This window comes from Caloenas nicobarica, chromosome Z (genome assembly GCF_036013445.1).
Source record: "Caloenas nicobarica isolate bCalNic1 chromosome Z, bCalNic1.hap1, whole genome shotgun sequence".
Classification (NCBI taxonomy): Eukaryota; Metazoa; Chordata; class Aves; order Columbiformes; family Columbidae; genus Caloenas; species Caloenas nicobarica.
The window spans coordinates 30,131,780-30,145,187 of NC_088284.1; positions in this window are offsets into that span (position 1 = coordinate 30,131,780).

The following is a 13,408-nucleotide window of genomic DNA, read 5'->3' on the forward strand; positions in this document are numbered from 1 at the left end:
TCAAGCAAGTTTGGGACTGGGACAGCTTAGGTGATTGAGGACCATTGCCAGGTCTACGAAAGAAGCTGGATGGGTTTTGGGGAGCTCACAGGCATTGCCAAATCCTCAGAAAACCACAGCTCTGTAGTGAAAGCAACAGCACTTGGCACCAAGCCCAATCCCAAAATGCAAATACCCTCGAAGTGACCACAGGCAGAGCCTTGAGAAACATTTGAGAGAAAGGGTCTCCTTTGCCAGGCCCTGGATGTCAGGCCTTGGCCATTCTGATGAAAAACAAACATGAAGGGCTGACATGGCATCAGAACCTGGCGTGTCCACATTGTTGCCCTTCCCCTTGGTTCCCACCCATGCACACTCAACCCGATCAGCGCCTGTGGGAACAGCAGGGTGTGCAGTTCCAGCTAGAGGGCCTTAGACACATTATACAGAAGTGTGATTTTTATGAGTGTAAGAAGCGATAGCCCAGGCCAGTGAGAACGATATCTCGGGTCGGAAAATGGCCCCTTGTGTGTGATGTGTGAATGTCCTTGGGCCTGGTCTGTGAATGAGTGGGAACGTAACTGAAACAAATATAACATGAGTGTGGTGTGTTTCTAATACCAATTATTGGAAAAACATCTTATGTAACATCTTAGTCCAGGCCCATACCTGGAAATCCTATACATTGTCAATGGCTAATAAAGAGGACCTCAGACTGGCTCAGCTCTCTGCTCTGCCCGGCTCTGCGCTCCTTCCTGAACAAGATCTCTGCCTGTGCGTGCATCTTTTTCTGCATCCCGATGTGCGTCGTTCCTCATCGCCGCAATCGCCCTCATCAACTCCAGACAATCCAAACGCTCCCTGACATACACGGCTGCCCCACCTCCTCTCCTTCCTCGCCTGTCTCTTCTGAAGAGTTTCTAGCCATCCAATGCAGCGCTCCAGTTGTGAGAGTCGTCCCACCATGTTTCTGGGATGGCAACTATATCGTCGTTTTTCTGCCTCACAGTGGCTTCCAGCTCCTCCTGTTTGTTGCCCACGCTGCGTGCCTTTGGATAGATGCACTTTGGCCGGGCCATTGATCCCGCCACCTTTTTCTGGTGAGAAGCCCTAATTCCTTTGTGGACATCATCGAGTGCTTCCACGGTTTTGAACACATCAACAACCCTTGTGTTTCTCTTCCTGCATGGCTCTCCATCCCCAACCTCCACTGGGACGGCAGAGCAAAGGGCCTCACCAGCACTACCCTCAAATGCTGGCATGTGGCCCTTGGGTTTGCCTCTCCACACCTGGTTTCCTCCCCTCTCACTTCAAATCTAGTTTAAAGCCCTCTCAAGGATTCCTGCTAACTCCTGCGCAGGATCCTTTTCCCCTTTTGAGAGAGGTGCATCCCATTTGTCGCTAGCAGGCCTGGTGCCATGTAAGCCGACCCGTGATCAAAAACCCCCAAATTCTGCCGGTGACACCGGTCCTGCAGCCAGGTATTGATCTGCTGGGTCTTCCTGCATCTTTCCTCGTCGTACCCTGCAACTGTGGCGACAGAAGAGAACACGACTTGTGCTCCTGATCCCTTGACCATGCGTCCCAAGGCCCTGAAGTCTCTCTTGATTGTCTTTAGTTTTCCCTTTTAAGTTTCATCACTGCCTACCTGAAAAATCGTTAGGGGATAATAGTCTGAGGGCCTAACCAGGGCAGAGAGTTTCCTGTTTACATCTTTAACCCTGGCCCCAGGGAGGCAGCCGACACCCCAAGAAGTGGGTCTAGCCTGCATATAGGGCCTTCTGTTCCCTTTAGAAGGGAGTCTCCTACAACCACAACCAGCCTCTTTTTCTTTGTGGGGGCTGTTTTGATGGAGGGTGCAGGGTGACTGATCCTCTGCAGCACCTCCAACTCAGTGGAACCGCCTCCCTCGATGCTGTTGTTTGGTTCCACTTGCAAGGCCTGTTCTTCAGTCTCAAGACCCATTTGTGTGTCTGTGTTTGGCTGTTTCTGGGCTAACTGGTGCGCAGAAATTGGCTTCGCTGGAGGTAAATGTTCAAAGAGGACCCAGAAGAGTAAAACAGAAAAAGGAAAAATTTATTCGAATAAAGGAGGAGTCCCCAGGCGTCCCTGTGGGGTCTCTCAACAGCATGGGAAGACAGAGCCCCCTATTTATCCCAATCCTAGCCGCAGGAGATCCCTTCTCCTTTCCCCATTGGCTGAGACCCTTGCGGGGTCCAAGCTTTCCGATCCCCCTTTCGTAACCCCAGCAGCACCCCTTGTATGTCTGCCCACCGACACTCCTGGGAACTGATTGGTTAGAGCTCTAAGGCTGTTGCACTCCATTTTGTAAAGACATGGGAGAGCTGCTCCCATCAACTACGAAACAATCAAGAGTGTGAATCGTGACATCACATCTTTGCAAAGACGTGATAGCCGTTCCTCACCAGTTTGGTGTTGGTGGTGGTGCTTTCAGTTGTGATGATGTTGTCATCCCTTTTCTAATTCACTGTCTGCTCTTGTGTTCAGACTATGTGGCTCTGTAAATGAGGAGCCCCACTCTCTGTATCTTTCAATGAAATACAGGACCTTCTGAGACTGTTTTTCTTCCTGAGCTCCTTCCTGCAAGAGCTTTTGGAGCTGCAGGGACAGTTCCTGTGATGGGAGGAGGGGAAAAGAATCCATCACGGCAGCACTGCCAGGGAGCAGCAGCGCTCGGTCTCCCAGAGCTGTTTTCTTTCCTCTCCCACACTCTCCTTCTCGTCCCTCATGTTGGCGCAAGTCCTGAGTGCTCTGGCAGCTTGGTCATTGTTCTGCTGCGTGGCAGTCCTGTGACCGCGGGCAGGGACAGGCAATGGACACTTGTGTGACAGAGCTGGCCTCAGAACAGCCTTCCGTGAAGAAAGGTGATCTCCTGAGGACAGTGCTGGAAGGTTTAGGTCTTCTTCCAAAGTTTCTCTCCAGGACATGCCCAAGAACATGACGAGCAGATCACAACACCAGTATGCACCAGTACAGAGCTAAACACCGTGAGTGGAGAAGCACGAGGGCACGCAGCAGTGTCCTCTCACAGCCAGGCCTCCTGCAAGACACCTGACGGAGCAGCAGAGCAGGGTCTGGGCTGTGCCCGTGTGCACTGGACAGCCCGCGGAAGCTGCCCCAGGACAATCGTCGTGGGCTGGCCGCGCACAAGCACCGTTTCCAGCCCTGGCCTCTCAGTGCAGCTTGGAGAGGCCCTTTGTCCCTCCGCAGAAGGATGGTGAATGAGTAGGTCAGCAGGCTGTGTTTGCATGGTACAGATGAGATGCAAGCACGCACATCATGTACAGGAGGTGGGATGAGATGAACCCCAGAGACCACAAATGTCATCAGCTATTCCTTGGGGTTCCTTGAAGGCCTGTGGGACAGACAGTGTCTCAAGGTCACGTCATGTTGGGAGGAAACCACCTGAATGCAGCACTGGGTTGTGCTTCCTTGGACTGAGGTCCCCGTGTCCATTCCTCATGACGTGGGACATGTGAGATGAGTGCAGGCGGGGTGACACACTGCAAGGCTGAGGTGGCTCCCATCCTTTGGGAGTGGCAAGAGGAGGTGAGAGAGACACTGTGACTCCTGCCTGTGTGTCTAAAAGGGACAGGCTCTGCCTCTGAGCATCCCTGGGTGCATAAGGAGTCCACGAGGCCAGCTCAGCTCTGGACAGCTGACAGAAGCTTGCTCTTTCCACGTGTGACTCCAGGAACAAACCCCATGGGCCCAGTGAGCTTCGTCTCCGCTGCCTTGGACAGGCCCATTGCCACAGTGCTTCTGTCTGCTCCCTCAGCCTTGCCTGTGATTCTGGCTTGTGCTCTCCAAAGTGCCAGAGCACTCAGAGATGTTCTGGGGTCCTTGGAAAAGGCAGATGTCAAAGCCAGCTTCAAGAAGGGCTCTTTATTAAAATCCAGCCACTCTCTCGGGAAGAGCTGCTCCTCCACATGGCTCAGCATCAGCGGCAGCACAGGGCTCGCAGGATCCATCTTGGCCTTGGCTGCTCCCTTGGAGAGCTCAGGATGATGATGACCGTCTGAGCTACCAGGGAGCGGATGGAGGGCTCGCTGTCTTCTGCCAAGGCCTGAAGGGCTGCAAGGGAAAGAAGCAGAGCCGAGATGACCTCCCACGTCTGCAGAGACCCCCAGGCATTCCCTCTGGAGAATGCTCCCTACTCACCGCTGCAGATCTCAGCCAGCTTCTTCTTGCCTGGATCCCTCAGATGCCGCGCAGCGAGCCCTGGGCACAGAGTTCCGTCAGCCCCTGCTCCCTCCCCTCATCAGGGCTGGCCCCAGGGAAGAGCAGGGGCCGAGATGGTGGGACTGAGCAAGGCGGCCGCCATGGCCACCTGCGTGGACAGGGCTGGGAGAGGGAGGCCAAGGCCCTGCACGGGGCAGCCGGGGCTCTGGCAGCCACAGGGCTGCTCCTTGCTGCCAGGGCAGTGGCAGGGACTGGGGCCAGGCTGCCAAGAGAGGGACCCTGGGGGCTGTGACCCACCGATGAACCTCACGGCCGCCTCTCGCAAGCTGGCCTGAGCATCCTTCAGGTACGGCAGGCTCTGAGTCAAGAATTCTTGAGCTCTGCTCCTGTCCTGCTCCAGCTGGAGAGAGCACAAGGGGATGAGCACGTCACTGTCCCTTCCCAGTTGGCTGGACCAGTCCCTGCTCCCACACCCAGCCGTTCCCCTTCCCTCCCGGCCATTCCCATGTCCCAGCCAGGAGCCCTGTGGGGCTGAGGCTGAAAGAGAGACACAGGCCGGGGGACCCCAGGGGTGCTGAGAGCCCTCCCTCGCGCTGGGTGCAGGGAGGGCAGCAGGGCAGAGAGAAGAGGCCTTGTGGGCTCTGTTCTTGAGGGCAGGGAACAAGAATGCAGGTCCAGGCTGCAGCAAGGCAGGCGAGGCACATCTGCCTTGGGGGTTGTCCTCACCAAGCTCTCTCCAATCCGCCATGTCTGCTGTGTCCGCACCAGGTGCTTGAGCAGTTTCCACTTGAGGAGCTCTGCGGCAGCAAGGAGGGCTTCCCCAGCAGCCTGTGGAACAGCAGAAGCTGGGAATGGCACCACGGTCTGGGCCAGGAGACCTTGGGTCCCCCTGCTCTGGGCTTTGTTCCTGGGGCGATTCTGCCCTCAGGGAGCTGGGACATGCCCTGGCCCAAATGTCCAGGGGTCTCTTCGCTGCGTCACTGCTGAGCTTTGAAAGCTGTACCTTGGCCACGCTCTGCGTTTGGTCACTCAGGCGGAAGAAGAGAGGGAGCAGGCCAAGTCGCACCGTGTTCTTCATCTCTGCCTTTTCGTCCCCCACCGCCATCTTCATCAGGTCTCTGAAGAGGCTGATGGAGCTCTCTCTCAGCTGGCTCTGCTCCTGGGAGGGAGAAGCACAGTAGGACTGGAGCACCAGCAGCTCTCTGCCCACGCTGGGCAGAAGCTCCAGCATGGCTGATGTGAGGGGAGATGCTCCAGGGAGGCATTCTGCACACTGGAGTTGTGGCCCAGATCTGCGGTCCTGGGTCAGTGAAAGGCCACTCAAGAGACTTGTTCTGGGAGCGCCTGGCCTCCAAGTGCCCACCAAGGCAGCCAGCATCCCCCACCAGCTTCAGCAGCCGCGGTGGGGAAGAGCTCCGGGAGCAGCTGGCAGGGAGAAGCTGGGCTGGGCTGCAGAACACACAAGCCACCCCACAAGAGCCCAGGGCCCACCCGTGGGGCTCAGGCTTCCACATCAGCCTTACGTCGTTCAAGAGGGGCAGGAGGAATTCCGCCATCTGCACGGCGATGTGGCTGGCCTCCTTCCTCTTCAGCTGAGCCATGACAGTTCTGAAGACCAGCAGAGCCTTCATGGTGGCAGCCTTATAGCCAAAGAGCAGGACCCTCATCAGGTCTGGCAGGATGACCTTCATTTTTCTTGCCTGTGTGAAGAAAAGAGTTTCCCTTTTGGGACCAGGTCCGTGCCTGGAAAGCTCCCCAGGCAGCCAGCTGGCCCCACCATGGCAGAGAGAGCCTTTGGAGCACTCGCCCCACCGCCTGAGTGCCAGCCAAGGCCAAGCCCTCCCACTCTGCCCCGGCCCTTGGCTGCCAACAGGGTTCCCCTTGCTGACGCCCTACTCACCATGTCGTCTCTCTGTGACAGCGTCATGATGCCTCTGAGCACCAGGGAGAGCATGGCTGGCCTTTCTTCCTTCAGAAACCTAAAGGCTAGGTAGGTCGCAGCAAACTCCCCGTCTCCCAGATCTCTGCTGGCCAGCATCTGAAAGCAGGGCAGCAGTGAGCGACCGGCAGAGCTGGTGGGGCTCCTGGCAGTGTGCAGCTCCTGGTTCCTAGCGCAGCCCGGGCCGAGGGCACCAGGGGCTTTTTCCGGTAACTCACAGCCAAGCGAACGAGGCAGTAGTCCTCCAGGTGTGTGCAGAAGAGCCTGCTCTTGAGGTCCCAGAGCTGGCTGAGCAGCTCCTTCAAAATGTTCTTCACAGTCTGGGGCATGGAGAGCATCAGTTCCCACAGTGCCAGGGCAGTGCTGCAAGTCGGAGCGCTCTGTCAGCAGGGCAGCCTCGGCCACAGCAGCGTGGCCGGGCTCAGCACTGCAGGACGCTTGGGATGCCCTGGGCAGCAGCAGAGGGCTGAGCTGGTGCTCCCCGTGGGGCGGGCAGGAGCGTGGGGTGGGCCCTGGGCTTGCTTGCTCAGCTTTGGCTGCCTCGGGCCTGGCTGACCCCCAGGGCTGGAAAGCGTGGTGGGATGGAGGGTCCTGCCCCTCGGGAGTGTCCTGCAGGATTCCTTGGCTCTGGCAGCCAGAGCGTCTCCAGGCCCCTCTTCCCACAGGGAACAAGCCCTCCCGGCTTTTGAGGACAGTACCTGTCTCCTCCTGGAGCAACCTTGAGCAGTGTCATCACCACCTCCTGAGGGCATTTGTCAGCCATGGGGACGATGAGAGACTCCACGCTCTGCCGGGCTGGGACTGTCTGGGTGCATCCCAGGGTTTTGTGGATGCAGCTCGTGATCTTTGGCACCTGGAGGGGACACAGGTGAGGATGGTGCAGCCACTGGCGAGCGGCCATTTCCTCAGCTGCCCTTGCCATCCCTCTCTGCCACCTTGAGGTGGCTTCAGGTGCCCCAGACACTGGGCTTTGGGAGGAAGAGAGGGATGGAGGGAGGAACAAGGCCTGACAGGGCTGAAGGGCAGGGCAATGCAGCCACAGGCCACTTACATCCACCAGCCACAGGTCAGGGTTTCCCTTGACCACATCCAGCACGTTTCTGGCCGCCTCCTTGTCAAAGGTGCTGGAGTCGGTCATTGCCTCGATGAACACCCAGACCATGTCTGTCCTCTCCGACGGCTGGAGGTATTCCCCAAAGGTCTATGGGAGGAAGGGAGGCAGCGAAGCCACGTCACACCGAGGGCCCTGATGCTGCTGCTTAGCCGGGCAGTGCCAGCAGCCCTGCGGTGGCGCCCGGCAGTGCTGGCGGCGGTGTCCCCAGCAAAGCTGGCAGCAGGGGCGGCAGTCGCTGCTGGGGAGGATGAGAAGAGACGGCCCAGGGTGAGGGAGGAGGGTTGGGGTCATGGGCACGGGGTCTGGGCCCCGCCACCAGCCAGGGCTTGCTGGTGGCCAGGAGGACTGGGGCTGCTGCTGGGACACTGGAGCGCAGCCCTGGCGTTGTCCCTGCTTGGGGACAGCAGGAACCCTCTCAGCAGGGACAGGGAGGCCACGCCAGCCCGCTGACGGTGGAGGCCTTTGCTCTCACAAGTCCCCTGCTGATGCCAGGACCAAGAGTGCCAGCAAACGGGGAGCTCGTTACCTCGGCAATGTGAGTGGCACTGGGCGAAGTGCGCAAGGAGGTGGTCTCGGCTTCCCAGTCCCTTTCGAGCTGTGTATCCTCCTCTGTCAATGTCGCACCTAAAGAGCGGGGCAAACGCAGAGGAGTCGGTAAGACACGGCAGCTTCCCCAATACTGGAAAGAGCTTGGAACTTGGAATGGCCGAGGAGGGAGGTTATGACCTGCAATCAGGGGAGGAGGTGGTGGAGAGCGGTGCCACGGAAAGGCTGACCCGCCTCCAGTGTGCGTGTGGGAATGCTCCTGGCCCTGGAAAGTCCAAGGCCCTAGAGCTCTGCATGCAGTGCCACGGTTCAGTCCCCCATGGCTTGAATAGAGGTGACGTGGGGGACGGCTCGCATGGCTGGAGTGCTGCGGGGCAGAGATACATGTCTCTTTGGGAGAGATGGGAAGATGCGGCGCGGGGCTGCCTCCCGTGCTCTTGAGGAGCAGCTCAGCTACACGGGACCATCAACAGCGTGGGAGAGAGCGTGGGGGTGAGGAGCAGAGGAGGGGCAGTGCTGGTGACATGGTGGTGCCTCCAGCAAGCAGCAGGACTGGGTGATGTTGGCGTGCAGGGGGATCCATCCCACCACAGCTTCTCTTACGGTGTTGCTGGTACTTGAATTGGAAGAGGAGACAAAGAGCGTCCAAAGCCAAGCGGCTGGTGTCCTCTTCCTTGAATGATAGGAGCAGCAGGAGATGTCCCAGCAGCTGTCCAAGGATTGGCATCTGCATCTCCACACAGGAGGCGTGTCTGTCCTCATTGGGATCAGCCTGGGCAAGGGAGGAGGAAGAGCAGAGGGCTTGAGGGCAGCTGGGGCCAAAGCCCTGAAGCCAAGTGTGTGCCCAGGGCTGGATCCAGGCAGGTCAGAGCTTTGCAGGGCCCTGCAGAACCCGTCTCGCAGAACAGCCCCACGCAGGGAGAGCTGCCAGACCTGGGCTCCCCGTGGGCTCCTTGGGCAGCCCTGGCTGACACAGGACTGGGGCAGAGATGGCTCCTGGCAGAGCGCAGTGTGCCTGGTCCTTACCTTCAGTGAGGAGTAGTTGGCCAGCAAGAAGCTGAGCACCCTCATCCTGCCCACAGCCCTCTCCCGCACAGATGCCCTCTCAGAGGTGGTGAAGGTCAAGAGCATCTGGGGAGAGAGAAGCTGCTGCTGAGCCCTGGGAGCAGCCAGTGCTCCAGCACAAGCAGCACTGCTCAAGTCCTGGGCGGGACTCTCCCAGGCCATTAAGGCTTCCTCTGGTCTGGAGCAAAGCCCGCACTGGTTTCCTGCCCTGGGGTCCCTGGCAGGCTTGCGACAAATGCCCCAGGCCAGCCCTCTAGCCAGGCAGGAAGGCAGATGCCACCCTGTGCGGCCACTGTGCTGCGGAAGAGCCTGCTGGGCAGCCCCTGCTTCCCCCAGGGAGGTGGGCACCACCCTGCAGTGCTCTCTCTGCATGGCGCGGGGTGGGACTGCCCTCTCAGCAGTGGACACCCCGTCCCCCAGGGTGAGGAACAGCCCTTGTGAAGCCCACCCTTTGCACATGCCAGACCTGGAAGATACTCTGCATCTTCTCGCTGACTCCGTTGGCAGGAGAGTTGAGCACCAGTGCAACTAGCATGGTGTCCATGGCTTTCATGGTCTGCAAGGAAGACAACGAGTTGTGGCCGTGTTTCCTGCCATCCCTCTCACCCCCAGGACACTGAGCTGAGCTCCCAGCACCAAGGGAGGACTCGTGGGCTGCTTTGCTGTGCCTGGGAGAGGCCCAGGGGCAAACAATGTGCTGTGGGCAGAGCAGCCTGCGGCACTGGACGTGGCCAGGCCCACAGGAACGGGACGACGGGACGAGAGTGGGAAAGTAAAGCCAAGACCGTGCCCTGCCTTGCATCTCTGGTCATAGCGCAGGACAGGGTGAGCAGGGAGCAGCCCAGAGGGCCCGGCGCTCGTGGAGCTCACCCAGCACTTACCGCGAAGTACAGGAAAGGTTTCAAGTCCCGGATTTCCTCTTTGGGAGGAAGCAAGAAGATGCTGGAGAAGCACGCTTGGAGGAGGCCTATCTCTTTGCCCTCCAGCACCGCCTCCACGGAGCTGCAAAGAGAGAGGGGCCAGTGGGACACTGGTGCGGGGAGCAGTGCCTGGAGGCCTCGTGCAGGTGGACACGGGGCTCTGGGGCAGGAGTCCCCAGGAGGGTTGGGCAGGTACCTCATTTCGGTCACGGCAAACATGGCGCTCCGCCACACCGCTGTGCACCGTTGGTCCCTGGGCTCTTCTTCCAGCAGCACCTGCACAGCACAGCCAGGATGGGACCTGGCAGCTGCCAGCACCCAGTGCCACCAGCCCCTTGCCCTGCCCAACACTGTCCTCACAGGGTGCCAGTGCTGGGGGCCTTGTCCCCTTCCCCGCAGCCACCGAGTATCCCCTCACCTTGATATTCTCTGCCAGTTTGTGTCTCTGGCAGAAGAGATCTAGGCCCTGGGACAAGCCGTTGTACGTTGCGGCCCTGAAGAGCATAGCGATGCTTTTAAGGAACTCCAGCTTCTGTTCCTCATCCTGGCAGCCAGGGGACAGAGAGACAAACAGGGAGCATGAGATGGGGACACACGGTCAGTGGCACCGCAGCGCTGGGGGTGCAGTGCCGGTTGCAGCCCTGGGAGAAGCAGCTGTGCCCAGCCAGCGCCCTCCAGCAGCCCCACAGCAGAGCCCCTGTCAGCAGATGCCAGCTCAGCCGCCTTCCAAATGGCTGCGGTTACCTTTTCAGGGTTGCTGACAAAGGCCCTGATGACATCCACGTGTTCTGGTTCCAAGTGGTACACTGGTAACCAGCTGGCATCTAAGAAAGGAGGAGAGCAGGGAGGGCTGCAGAGAGGGTGCGCAGGCAGGAGGGAGCAGAGGAAGGAGCTCTGCCTCCCATCCAGCCCCATGCCCGCTGCCATGGCACAGTCTTCTGCGTGTCAGTGCCCCTGCCAGCGTGTAGGGAAACGGGATCCTGGCATTGAGCAGGGAGCGCTCTCTGGCCACCGCGCTGCCCAGACAATCAGGGCCCCTCACTCACCCATCTCCAGTTGCTGGGCCAGGCACAACTCCTGGGGCTCCACTGGAGAGCTGCTCTCCTGGAGAGCCCTGTCCTCCTCCAGGGCCACCTTGGTGGTGCTGACTTGTTGCTTTGCCATCTTTTGGGTTTGAGGAAAGTGGCTGGGCTGGCGAAGGGGGAAGCTTTGGCGAAAGGCCACGAGTCTGCCGGGGGCAGAGGGAAAAGACGTGGGTTGTGCTCGAGGAGTCCTCGCCACGAGTCTGCCGGGGGCAGCGGGGAAAGACGTGGGTTGTGCTCGAGGAGTCCTCGCCACGAGTCTGCCGGGGCAGAGGGGAGTCTGCCGGGGGCAGCTAGAGTTAAGATATGGTTGGACTCGATGATCTCAAGGGTCGCTTCCAACCAAAAGGATTCTCTGATACTCCGATTCTCTGAAAGACGTGGGCTGCGCTCGGGGGCTACTCGCCGTCTCCGTGCTCGCACCCTGTCCCGTCACCGTCCTGCCGGACAGTGTGGGCTGGGGCCCACAGCTGCGCTGAGCACACGCAGTGCAGTGGGTGTCACCAAGTGAGGTCACAACGGGCCCCACTGTGACCCTGCACCTGGGCAGGGAGGGGCAGGGTGTCCCATTGGGATGCACAGGCCAGCTCTGCCCTGAGCACCTGGGTGCTCTCGGGGTGTCTCCAGGCCCCCCTTTGCCCTCATGTCCCCCCGGGACCTCCCTGTTGCCCTCTGCTGTGGCCCAGAGTTTCGTGTTCAGCTGGCTGGCTGATCAGAACTGCAGCGAAGCTGCTCCTTCAGTGGCTTTGTAGAGATTTCTAGGGATTTCCAAGGGTGGGTAGCACAGAGGATGGACTTTGTTTAAGGTGTCTGCTGTCTCATTGCTTACAGAAGCTCTCAGTGGCTTGAGGATAAACTAACCACGTAACCACATGACAAAGTGTTGGAGCTGGCAGAGCACAAAAGCAGAAATCCAGGTGGCAGGGGTGAAAAAGGTGGAAAGGCTGAGGTACTAAATGCCTCCTTCTGTGGAAATGCCCCTCACATTCTGCGATTCTGTGATTCCTCCACCTCAGTCTTTAATAGTCAGAAGAGTTGTGCTCCAGGTACCCACCCCCCTGAGCCAGAAGACAGGCATGGGGAGCAGTATGAAGGCCCAACAATCCAAGGGGAAATGATCAGTGACCTGCTATACCACTTGGGCACCTACAAGTCTATGGGGCCAGATGGGATACACCCAAGGGTGCTGAGGGAACTGGCAAAGGTCATCACTGAGCCACTTTCCATTATCTATCTGCAATGCTGCCCAACTGGGGAGGTTGCAGTTGACTGGAGGTTGGCTAAGGTGACGCTCATCTACAAGACGGGCCAGAAAGAGGATCTGGGGACCTATAGACCTATCCGTCTGGCCTTGGTGCTGGGCAAGGTCATGGGGCAGATGATCTTGGGTAACATCACTCGCCACAAGAGAACCATATAATCAGGCCCAGTCAACATGGATTTATTTATTTATTTATTTATTGAGGGACTAGAGAGAGTGCAGAGGAGGCAACAAAGCTGCTGAGGGGCTGGAGCACAAGTGTGATGGGAGCGGTTGAGGGAGCTGGGGCTGTTCAGCCTGGAGAACAGGAGGCTCAGGGGAGGCTCAGGGGAGACCTTATTGCTGTTTGCAACGGCCTGAAAGGAGGTTGAAGCATGGAGGGTGTTGGTCTCTTCTCCCAAGTAGCAAGTGATAGGACAAGAGGAAATGGCCTCAAGTTGCGCCAGGGGAGGTTTAGATTGGCTGTTAGGAAAAAATTCTTCCTGGAAAGTGTGTTAAAGGCAAGAAGAACACCTGAAGAGCATGGGTTGGTCAGGCCAATGTGGAATAGATTGCTTTTTCTTGTTTGTTTTGGGGCTGCAGAAGAAGGAACGCGTGCATTTCAGTGTTGGGGCACGGATCCCAGCTGAGGATTCAAGCAAGTTTGGGACTGGGACAGCTTAGGTGATTGAGGACCATTGCCAGGTCTACGAAAGAAGCTGGATGGGTTTTGGGGAGCTCACAGGCATTGCCAAATCCTCAGAAAACCACAGCTCTGTAGTGAAAGCAACAGCACTTGGCACCAAGCCCAATCCCAAAATGCAAATACCCTCGAAGTGACCACAGGCAGAGCCTTGAGAAACATTTGAGAGAAAGGGTCTCCTTTGCCAGGCCCTGGAGGTCAGGCCTTGGCCATTCTGATGAAAAACAAACATGAAGGGCTGACATGGCATCAGAACCTGGCGTGTCCACATTGTTGCCCTTCCCCTTGGTTCCCACCCATGCACACTCAACCCGATCAGCGCCTGTGGGAACAGCAGGGTGTGCAGTTCCAGCTAGAGGGCCTTAGACACATTATACAGAAGTGTGATTTTTATGAGTGTAAGAAGCGATAGCCCAGGCCAGTGAGAACGATATCTCGGGTCGGAAAACGGCCCCTTGTGTGTGATGTGTGAATGTCCTTGGGCCTGGTCTGTGAATGAGTGGGAACGTAACTGAAACAAATATAACATGAGTGTGGTGTGTTTCTAATACCAATTATTGGAAAAACATCTTATGTAACATCTTAGTCCAGGCCCATACCTGGAAATCCTATACATT